The following is a 12,565-nucleotide window of genomic DNA, read 5'->3' as shown; positions in this document are numbered from 1 at the left end:
GTTACATTATAAATATTGCAGACTAATTTTTTTTCTACTATCACAGCAGTTTTTGAAGACATGTAAACGCATAGTGTTATTACTCTCCAATCCAGTTGAGGTAATGAAATAGTGCCAAAACTCATTGCATTTTTATTAGCATATTCATGAATTGTACTTTTGCAGTGTTGCAGAAACAACACAAATTGGTTTGTGGATTGTGAACTACCCCTTCTCTTCTCCAGAAGCACAAAGTGTGGATTAGCAAATCAAGTTGGCCCACAAACTTCTGAGCAATGAATTGCATAAGCTTTCTGCTCTGCCCTCTATTTTTCATAGTTTCTGATACTTCTTTTATTGAATGTCACATGAATGAACACTACTATCTAATAGAAGAACAAGAATTGGGGTTTGACTAACTTGGAAAAAATAGAAGTTCTAGAAAAGTCAGACTAAATTGCCCTGCTAAAAGAGAACATTAGTTAGTTAATTAATTATTTTGGGATGAGAGTTAAGAGTGCATTTGTAAACAGAAACTGGCTTGCAGTCCACCAAACCAGTTTTGTTCTGTCCTCAGCACAGAGCTGGACCTTGCTTTCCAGCCTTCCTTGCAGGTAGGTGTGACCATTTTACTGGCTGCTCATCCTCAGGGCAACTTCGGCATTTAATAGTTGGAGATGACAGACCTTTCATCAGCCTGGGTCTCTGAATGACAGCGTGGAGTTCTTTCTCTCCTCATTTCTCTCTGAATTTTAAATGAGAAATAAATGTCTTTTATGATAACCTACATAGATTTTAGATTTTTACTGTTAAAGCAGCTGGATAATAATTTTCTATTATTTTAATTAATTCAGTGGCATCTTTATTATACAGATTTTGTGCTACTCACTTGTTATTATAGAATATTTCAATTTTTATTCAACCAGAAAAATAGAACTTTAATAATTAGAATATATGGTTTATTTCTGCTGTTTGCTTATTTTCTTGCTATGGTTACACTTTCAGCTTCTTTGTGATCCATTTTTAGCAATTACATGCGATGAAAGGACATTATACAATTATTCAAGCCCTCTTATTCAATTCTTTATAATAAATTAAGAATTGAGGGAAGTATTTGTGAACATATTCAAGTACTAGACAGAATACTGGTCCTAACCTATTAGTTAACTAGAAAACTAGAAAGGTCAACTTTGCTCAACATTCAACATATTTCAGAAGAACACATGAAAAATATTGATTATTTTTAAAATGTATGTAGCACTTTCGGCTTTAAAAAATACTTCCACATGATAATGTACAATGTAATGTATGTTTTATCTCTTTTTTGAAGAATTTAGGTAAGATTTTTTTATGAAGATGAGCACACATTTTTTTTTTTTTTTGCAGAGACGGAAAGAGAGTCAGAGAGAGGGATAGATAGGGACAGACAGACAGAAACAGAGAGAAATGATAAGCATCAATCATTAGTTTTTCATTGTGACACCTTAGTTGTTCATTGATTGCTTTCTCATATGTGCCTTGACCGCAGACCCTCAGCAGACCGAGTAACCCCTTGCTTGAGCCAGCGACCTTGGGTCCAAGCTGGTGAGCTTTTGCCCAAACCAGATGAGCCTGCGCTCAAGCTGGCGACCTCGGGGTCTCGAACCTTGGTCCTCGGCATCCCAGTTCGATGCTCTATCCACTGTGCCACCGCCTGGTCAGGCGAGCACACATTTTTAAATGAAAAGTCTGCATACAGTAACCACAGACAGACATCACACACTGCTAACACATCGGAAAATGTTGTTTATTTCTAACTTTAATAAGCAGCTAAGGAAGTTACTCAAGGTGACGAGCTCTTCTTTGCTTTACACTGCTCTTGATTTATGTCATGTTGCTATGGTTTTTTTTAAAAGAAATGTGAAGCCATCTAGGCTTTGTGTGGGTAGCTAAAGACGGGGTATATCAAAGCACAATGAGACACTTAATATGGAAACTACGAGAGTAGATACCCAGGGTAAGAGGCACAAAAGATCACTAATTCCAGAGTTTTTCTAGTTCATTTGAGAGGCGGTTAGAAATATGAAATTTTAATATGTTATAAAATCTCTTTGGAATCTCTCACCCTAGCCAAGAATCCATTGTATTTAGAGTTCAGCTCTTTTATTTTTGAAAAAATGCAGACAATGTATGAGAGAGCCTATGTATATATACATTTGGATTATATTTAATTTTTCCATGGAAAGATTGCTGTGGACGCACATTGTTCACATGATATAATGCAACATAACTAACTTAATTAGAGCCGGTTTTCTTGGCTTACAATCTCTATATTCGAGGGACTGCTTTTTCCATGGGAAAAAAACTATCCAGTGGGTAACATGATTTAAGAGACAATAGCAGAATACATTCCCTTTGCTTTTTTTCAGGTTTCAATCCATTGCTCAATTTAAGTATGGAAATGTTGCTTGTCAAAGACTTCTTGACACATGAATTTTACAACAAAATATCAGTGCATCTACTACTTGGATTTCTAACTCATTTATTGTACAATATACAGCTAATCCAATTTACTGCTACAAACATGGTTCATGCAGTTATGCTTGGCTACAGTACAATGATTTTCTTAGAACTGGTGGGTTTTCTGAGGTTTTATTTTCCTTCCCTGGGCAGAAAAAAGTAAAAGAGACCTATCTTACTTGATAAAAATAAGGTGTTGAGTCCATAGTGTGGAAGAATGGGGTATGCAGAGAGCTGAGAAGCTCTTGTTGCCTTTAGGACCAACAAGACAGAATCTTGTGAATCTTAAAGAAAGAATCTAGGGAATTGTGCTGCAAGAGTTTAGGAATGATTAATAAGGAAATAGCTTTAAAACTCTTGGAGAAAGTTGCATTGAAATAAAATTATATTACTCGACTCTGTTGCATTATTGGTGATAAAATTGTGGAGAAACAATTAAAATTTGCATCTACAAAGATAAAAAACATAAAGTGGAAAAGGTCAGTTTCTTATTCTTCTTTCAGTTATTTTTAATTTTAAGGACTGTGTCTGCTTATTGTGCAAGACTCATTCTCACTTTTCAGGGATAACAACCACTGTGAACTGCTTAGTATATAGACTGTCAGATGCTCTTCTTGCATATTTAAACACATTAATTAAAAAATAAAGGATCACCTGATAGTGGTGGTGCAGTGGATAGAATGTTTACCTGGGTCGCTGAGGTCCCAGGTTTGAAATCCTGAGGTCGCTGGCTTGAGCATGGGGTCACTGGCTTGAATATGGGATCATTGACATGATCCCATGGTTGCTGGCTTAAGCCCAAAGCTTTCTTGAACAAGGAACCACGGGTTTGGCTGGACACCCCCCACCCCGCATCAAGGCACATTTGAGAAGCAATCAATGAACAACTAAAGTGCTGTAATTAAGAGTTGATGCTTCTTCTCTCTTTCCCTTTCTGCTTGTTTCTGTCTTTCTCTCTTGCAAAAAAAAAAAAAAAAAAGTAACACCCTAGACTAGTGGATCTCAAACTTTTTGAAGTTGGGGCCCATTTAAAATCCTACAAATAATTGTAGGTGCACTATATACAAGTTTCTGAGAAATATGTTATAATAATTAAGTCAAATATTAAAGAAAAAAATAAAGTCCAAGCATGCTTTTATTGTAATTAAATGAAATAAATATGACAAAATTAAATTTATTCTGACATTAAAATTTTTTGTTACATTTTTAAGTTATGCTTTTTAGAATTCATAAAAAAGAGGGGTTAAAAGATAAAAAAAATTGCCTGACCAGGCAGTGGTGCAGTGGATAGAGCATCAGACTGGGATGTGGAGGATCCAGATTTAAGACCCCAAAGTCACCAGCTTGAGCGTGGGCTCATCTGGTTTGAGCAAAGCTTACCAGCTTGGACCCAAGGTCACTGGCTCAAGCAAGGGGTTACTCGGTCTGCTGTAGCCCCACTGTCAAAGCACATATGAGAAAGCAATCAATGAACAACTAAGGTGTTGCAACAAAAAACTGATCGATGCTTCTCATCTCTCTTCGTTCCTTTCTGTCTATTCCTCTCTCTGACTCTCTGTCTCTGTCTTTGTAAAAAAACAACAACAAACAAACATAAAAAATGACAAAAAAGTTATCTTTTTATATATATATAGATACATTCTTAGTAAGATTTAGTAAATTCGGCAGGTCCCAGCACGAATGTGTTAAGTTTTATCATTCTTGTGTTTATGAGAAACATGAGCCTGATGTCCTAATGATTTCTTCAATGTTTGGGCATATATTGAAAGGCAAACTCTCATTTTCTCTTCAATACATTAAAGAATTCCTCTCTTTTTACTTTTAATTGTGTTGAGGGTAGAAAATCCTAATTCACATAAATAGGATGTTGAAAGTTGTAGTAAAATGTTCAAAGCTTTTTTAGATATTGGCACATATTCTTCTTTTATAGAAATCCAAAAGGTTTCAAGAGACAATTCCTTATGTTTAATCATCAATTCACAATCAGTGGATATAGCTGCCATTTCTTCTTCTTCTGTTAATGTTAAATCAAAATCACTTGAAGCTTCCATGAATGGGTTTCTAATCCAATCATATTGTTCAGTGTTAAGTGATGAAAAATGCTATAAATTAAATTCTGTCCATCAACTTTCAAGCCCTATTTTACTTACATTTAACTTTTGCTCACTTCCAGAATCAGATTCTTCAATATCATGCTTCTTTTTGAGAAATCTATTTTATTTGGGTGTATTTATCTAAAAATAATATAATGATATATTAATAATAAATATAATAATTATGTGTTAACAAAAAGAGTGGGATTTCCATAATGAAATGGTATTATAGAGTAACTATATTTATTTTTATATCTGGGCACATGCCGCAAACCAGCGCAGCTAGTAATTCCAGGTCCCGAGTGGGAACGGTGTAGAATTGAGAAAATATGTGGAATAAGAAAATACAGGGTCGGGAGGGCCCTGTAATTGCTGCTGGCAAGAACAAAGCATGCCCCAAAACCGCATCTTGCTTTATTTATAGGGAAAAGTGGACCATTAGCAAATCAATGAGATCTTTGATCATGTTTCCAAGGCAACCCAAGAATTTTACTAGGTGTAGAAAACCCCCACCATACATAACATCTTAACTTAACACTAAACAAAGGATAGAAGAAACTTGCCTCCAGTCTTTCCCAGGAACATGGGGGGTAGTGTAAACAATCCAGCACCACAGCTTAACAGCCTTTTGCAACCTAATCAGGCAAGTGAGGTGGGGGTTGGGCAGATTGTCAGTTTACAGCCAATTCCCCACACCTCTGTCCCCCAAAAATCTAAACTCCAAAAATCCTGTTGGTTTTTTGGTCCCCAACAGGCACATATTTCTCTGGAATACCATAGAGCACACCTGGAAATCTTCCAGGGTGCACCAGTGTGCCCTGGCGTACACTTTGAGAACCACTGCCCTAGACATATGCTCTATCACCAGCTTTTAAAACATTCACAGGTATATTATGACAATCTATCTCTGTTTGTATAACATAGTGTATGTGTTGGGCAAAATGCCAAGACTCACCATCTAGTGACACCCTTGTATAGATCCCTCCTCTTTAAGTGTAGGTAGAATCTCTGAAAATGATAAGCTATAACTACCTTTATTATGTGACATTTATATAGCATAAGGTTTTCCTTTACAGTAGAGAGTTTCTTTTTAGTGGATGAACAAGACAAGTCAGAGCGACTTGAAGTATGATGAGAACTCACTGTGAGGGAGATTTGCTACTGTCTTTGAAGGATTTGGCAGCTGCCATGTTGTTAACTGCTTAGAGAAGGGCCACACGAAAAGTTGTGTAGGCAGCCTCCAGTTGTTGAGAGCAATCAGCTGACAGCCAGCAAAGTCATGGGAACCTTAGTTCTACAATCAAAGAACTGAAATCTGCCAACAATGTGAATGAACTTGGAAGTTGATTCTTCCCTACCCTGGGCTCCAAAGGAGACTGCAGCCTGGACAACACCTTGGCTTCTGCTCTGTGAGACACAGAACAGAGGACCTGCTACACCACACAGACTTCTGCCCTACAGAACCAGGAGCCCTTAAATGGATGTTATGTTAAGCCACTAAGTTTGTGGTAATTTGTTACACAGCAACAGAAAACGAATACAGTGTAGATGACTACTGTGTTTTCAGATTCTTCATCTATACTGACTTTGGGGAGATAAAAGGTCAAACTAATGAACTTCGGAATTATAGAAACATGATATTCATTTGTTCATTCAACAATCCTCATCAACCACTACCATGTGCCAGTCATTGTTCTAACGCAGGAGATATATGTATGAACAAAGCAGGCAAAAAGGTAGGCAATCTCTTAAAGGAGCACAAAGAATTAAGTGTTATAATAATCTACATGTATTTAGTACTTTATATATTACAAAGCAAATTTCCATACATGTTCTTATTTTGTTTCCCACTGAAGTTTTCACTATGAGGCAAATATCGTAATTCTCTTTCTTTGTAGGTATGCAAATCGATGTTCCTATCCTAAAGATGAAGGCCCTCCACCCGCTCACCCAACTACTCATGGAAAAGCTGAGACTCTGCTCTTTGTATTACCCCAGTTAGCCCCAGGGGTCTGTTCTATAATAGCTGTTTTTTTAAAGGAGTGTTTGCAACGTACCTGGCAGTGTGTTGAGTGTTTTACACGAATTATCTGATTTAATCTTTGCAGCCACTCTGTTAGGTTGCTATTATATCTATCTTCATTTTACAAATGAGGAGCTTGAGAGTTATCAAGGCTAAACAAGTTTTCCATGGCAAAGCCAAGATCTGAACCTTGGCTGCCTAATTCCAAGATACATATTCTTCATCATTAAGCTAGCTGCTTCTCCAAGTTAACGTTACTGTGTTGGCTTTCCAGAAAGACTGGTCAGAAGTGCATTTATCCTCTCCTGCACGTTCCTTTATGGTTTATGTATGTTCTAAGATTTTATGATATTAAATTGCATTTTTGCTAATGTTCCTTATTTTCCCATGTAGGTTGCTTTTTGGATTCATGAAATGTAAAGTCATCAGTAAACAGGAAATTATTGTTTAACTTCTTTATAGTTTTCAGTGAGAATATGGTAACATAAGGAACACTATCATAGGGCCTAGTGTCACCTTTTTATTAGGTTTTTATCCCCTAACAATGCCACCAAAAGAGTTTAGGTTAGATTTATGTCCCTAGAATAACTCGGTTCTCTTGGCAGCTTATTCTGAACTGTCAACTATGAATGCATATGTCTCTCAGATTTTAATCTTGAAGAAAAGGTCTATATATTTAAAACGTTTCTATTATATTTAGTACTGCTCTAGACACAATAACAGGTACATCTTTATTAAAGTATATCTCAAATTATTTTGAAATTACACACACACACACACGGCCTGTTTCATTTCTTGAAAATAAGAATTTCCATGTTATCTATTTTCCTTTTTTTGCTTTACAAAAACCTCTTTCCAATCGCAGTTGCTCCTCTGGTGACTTAGGGTTTGATTAATGAGTTCATGTTTAAGCTGTCCATTCCACTTAAAACAATAATAACTTTTGATTTTGTTCCTTTCACCTTTTGTCACTAGAGTTAAAGAGTCTTACTTTAAAAAAAGTTTAACTTCAAAGACTACAGCCTCAGCCATTCCATTTGTTATTATTGAAATTCTCTTTCTTCAGGACTCCCTTTTTGGAATCGCAGGGACCAAAGCTTGGTACATAATTTATGATTTGGTACAAAAGTAAGATACTGCTTCTTAATCTTATTTACCTTGCTCTTGACAGCAGCAGGACCAGGAAAGGCTCACAATGACTTGTAGTTTCATTTCCCAGCCCTTATCTTCTATGTATATTTGTAAATTTCTTAACATATTATTGTGATAAACTTATTTGATATCTGTTTTAAAACAACATTGAGAATATTGTGCAAGGTGAAATAAGTAAATTAGAAAAAGCTAAGAACGGTATGATTTCACACATAAGTGGGATATAAAACTGAGACTCATGGACATAAATAAGAGTGAAGTGGTTACTGGAGGAAGGGTGTGTGGAGGAGGGGAGCAAAGAGAGCCAAACACATGGTGACAGACAATGATTTGGCTTTGGATGATGGGCACACAGCATAGAGAACAGTTCAAATGTTATAGAGATATTTACCAGAACCTATGTGTTGTGGACCAATGTCACCCTATTAAATTTAATTTCTAAACTAAAAAAAGGGGAAAAAATTAAAACCACATTAAATTTTATATATAAATGTTATTTACCTCTTTTTCTAAAAGAGGTAATAGCTCTTTTAGAGGACAATTTCTGGTCTAAACTGATATTTTTGAAAAATCAAATTAGATTTTGTGTTAGGTTGCATTTTTTAAATTTTTTTATTTTTATTTTTTTTGTGACAGAGACAGAGAGAGTCAGAGAGAGGGACAGATATGAACAGACATACAGGAATTGAGAGAGATGAGAAGCATCAAGTTTTCGTTGCAGCACTTTAGTTGTTCATTGATTGCTTTCGCATATGTGCCTTGACTGGGGGTGTGTACAGCAGACTGAGTAACCCCTTGCTCAAGCCAGCGACCTTGGCTCAAGCTGGTGAGCTTTGCTCAAACCAGATGAGCCCACGCTCAAGCTGGCGACCTTGGAGTCTTGAACCTGGGTCCTCCGCATCCCAGTCCGATGCTCTGTCCACTGCGCCACCACCTGGTCAGGCTAGGTTGCTAGTTTATATATTTTAACTCGAAAATACAATCTTAAAGATAATTTGATTCAAATTTCTCGATTCATAGATAAAATTGAGGCCTGGAAAATTGTGAGTGACAGGATTCAGGCAGGCTACCTAGCTACCTGAGCAGTGAAAATTGGGTAGGGAACAGTGGTGGGACTCAGCAGGTTTGCACTGGTTTGGGAGAACGAGTACCTAATTTTTTGTTGAGTTTGGTGAACTGGTTGTTAAAATGACACGTGTAATCAGGGTTCTCTCTAAGGTGGGGGCCTGGGCAGCTGCCCAATGTGGAAATCACAAATTTACATTCCTTACTCTTTTTTAGTGTTCATTTGTACAACAGTGTATTCTAAACACCTGTAGTAATGTTCATTCCATCCATAGGTGAAAAAACTTGTAAGTGAGGATACCAATCAAGAAGTAGTATGGAAATATCTTAAATAACATTTTTATTGTTTTTTGTCAGGTATTATTTAATATTTTTTCATTAATATTTTAAAACTCTTATAATCTAGTTTTGTGTACCTCTTTTGTTGTTCTTATTTAAGTATTAAATGCATGAAATAATGAACTACCTTTTGGTATACGGTTTTTTATACTTAAAACGGTCATTCGGGCAGAGAACCGGTTGTTAAATTATTTGAATCCCACCACTGGTAAGGAAACTTAAAACAAATCCATTGAGATGAAAGAAGAGACAATTGGGTAAATGCAGGAACTCATATTACACACTGCTATGACATTTTTGATTTTCATTTGTGAGAAAAGTAGGAGCTGAAGAACCACCATTTTATCTTTAAAGCTCAGGTATAAATACCTCTGTTTTTCTTTTGTGGAGAAAAACAACAAGAATCAAATTTAAAAAATTACAAACATTTGTTATCAAAGTGGATTGAGGACTTGAAGCCCCTGGACTTGACCCTGGAAGGACATGAGTCCTAGTTAGTGACCCGAAAATAGAAAGGAGCTTTCTTCTCAATTCATGCATAAAACTGGGATTGATTAAGAATTAATGTGAAAGTGCTAAGTTGTATCTAGATATTTAATTTATCTAAATGTTGAGTAGTACATATAGCTAATATTCTTTAACATTGTTATATCAACATTTTGATAGTTACTTTTATATTTAGAAGGAGATACAAAATGGACACTGTTTCTCCAGTGACCTGGATAGTTGAAAGTTTGACTTCCATGCATGAAAGTACTGGTGCTCTTCTAGGTCAGGCTTGGTCTAACTGCAAACGGAGTATTCGGAGAACACAGCAGCCTGTTGAATTCTGGATTTCTGCACCTCAACAGGTGAAGTGATGGTAGCAGATGTTTCTCTGTAGTGAAGCTTATCTTTCACACTCACAGTTTTGATTCATGCACTAATTATGTAACTCTGAAGTTTCTGCACTTTTAAAGTTATTTATTTCACTGTTTTAAAATTCCTACTGCTTACAACAGCATAGATATTAAACTTTAATTAGCCCCTCAGGGTGAAAAAGTCAAGCCACATAGTTGCTGGCAGATTTTGCCTGCAACACCTATAGGTGTGCGTAAATTCCTTAAGTTCTTGAGGTCCCCCAAAATATCCTGAGGTTTTCCTTGCCGTGTCCTAGGAAAGCAAGGTACATGGAAAGACTGCCATGAACTATGTGAATACCAGGCTATTTCTCCGAGAGGATTTTACTGGCTTTTAAAGTCAATCTCAATTCCTGAAAACTTTTTGGTGACTTGCAGAATCTAGGCTTGTCTTTCTCAAAAATGACATTCCAGTCAAAGTCCTGGTTAATAAAACCACAAATGGAAACTGGTTCTATGTGTCTTATTATAAAGAAATCAGATTCTTATTGGGTTCATGCAAACTAACATATTGCCATGAAAATAGTAATACTCATCAAGAGTTTCCAAATTCTGGAGGGATCAAGCTGGGAGCAAAGGGGAAATCCTTGTCCTTTTTACAGAGTGTAAATGAACTAAATACCAACACTGGGCTAGCTTACTTTTGATGAACAAAGTATCTTCATACTTTGTGCCATGTATCATCAAACTATTCATTTTTCCAACTTAATGAAAGTTTTTAAGTCTTAGAAACCTTAATTTAATCACTAAAAAGTAAGCAATTACATCTTTTAGATTAGTAAGTACAGTTTATAACTTCTGGAAATATAGGTTTCTCCATTGGCAACACACATTTAAAAGAGACATGCATGTTGTAAATCACAGAATAGCAATTAAAATGATAAAACAGAGAAATATAAGTAATAAACCAAAGGTGGGTATGAGATGAAATCCTATAAAATACTCAATTTATTTAAAATGAAACAAGAAAATAGTAAAGAAGGAGAAAAGATGGTCCAAGTAGAATAAATATGACAAATGGGTTGACCTAAATTTAACCATATTGATAATCAACTTAAATGTAAGTAGCTTAAATGTTCTGATTGAAAGGCTGAGATTAAAAGGATAAAAAAATTCAAATTCAAATTTGTGCTATCAGCAGGAAACACACTATTAAGTACAATATAAAGACCCAGATAAAAAAAGTAAAAAGATAGAGTGCAAGTAGTAATTTTATTTTTTAAATTTTGTGAGAGGAGGGAGGCAGAGAGACCAACTCCTGCATGCACCCTGACTAGCACCCACCCAACAAGCCAGCTAGGGGGTGATGCTTTGCCCATCTGAGGCATTGCTCTGTTGATCAGCAACTGAGCTCTTCTTAACACCTGAGGAAGAGGCCATGGATCTATCCTCAGTGCTTGGCGCCTACTTGCTCCAATTGAGCCATGGCTGTAGAAGGGAAACAGAGAGAGAGAAGTGAGAAGGGGAGGGGTGGAGAAGCAGATGGCGCTTCTGTGACCCCTAAGAATCTAACTTGACACATCCACATGCAGGGCCAATGCTTTACCATTGAGCCAACCGGCCAGAGCTGCAATTAGTAATTTTAAGAAAGCTGGGGTGACTATGTTAATATTAGATAAAAAAGACTTCAGGACAAGGAATATTACCTAAGATAAAGAAGGCTATTTAATAACTACAAAAGGGTCAGTTCATCAAAAAGATACAGCAAATATGCATCTAATTGCAGAACCAAAAGGAGAAATAGGCTTCCTATAATTATATAAATACCTGATAGAAGAAGCTGATGGAAAATCAATAACTATAGAGAGGATTTGAATGATAGTGTTAACTGTCAATGTAAGAAGTGTTTAAACCTGTAAATAACTTTTATTTGAGCCAAACTGACAATTGCTGGGAAGCAAAATCTCAACAGATTGAGAAAATGCTTCAGAAAATGGAGTTTTGCACCTTATTTTATAGATTACAATCAAAGGAGGAGGCTAAGAGTTTACATGAAATCCATTGGTGATAGATTAGTGATGTGGGAGGAAGCAAAGATTGGGGAGGGGGAAAAGAGGGTGGGTGGGAGAATCTCTGGGATTAGATAAAAAGTAAAATGAACAGACACATACTTCTTTTATATTTGTGGGTATAAGATAGTTAGCAGTTAACAACACAATAACAATAATATTGAGGGTTTTTGTGGTCTTGCTCTGGTGCAGTGAGGGGTCTGGAAAAAAAGGAAATTATCCTGATTCCAAAGGTATGTTATTGTAGATACAAAAAGACAATAGAAAGCCACAATTAAGGTAAAGATTGACCTTTGTCAAGGAAGATACTGGGCTAAGACATGACTACGTGCCATGACTTACACTTAGTTAGGAAGGTTTAATATCAGACCATCTTATGTGGTTACCTTAGGTCTCTGAGTTTGTAAGGCCCACCATGCAGGCCTCTCCTGAGCTTGTCAGATTTAGTATATGGTCCCTTTTTTGTCCACATAATCAATAGTGCTATCAACCAATTGAATTGACATT

Source organism: Saccopteryx leptura, chromosome 5 (assembly GCF_036850995.1).
Source record: "Saccopteryx leptura isolate mSacLep1 chromosome 5, mSacLep1_pri_phased_curated, whole genome shotgun sequence".
NCBI lineage: Eukaryota > Metazoa > Chordata > Mammalia > Chiroptera > Emballonuridae > Saccopteryx > Saccopteryx leptura.
The sequence above is the reverse complement of the archived record's forward strand: the minus strand, read 5'-3'. Positions refer to the sequence as shown.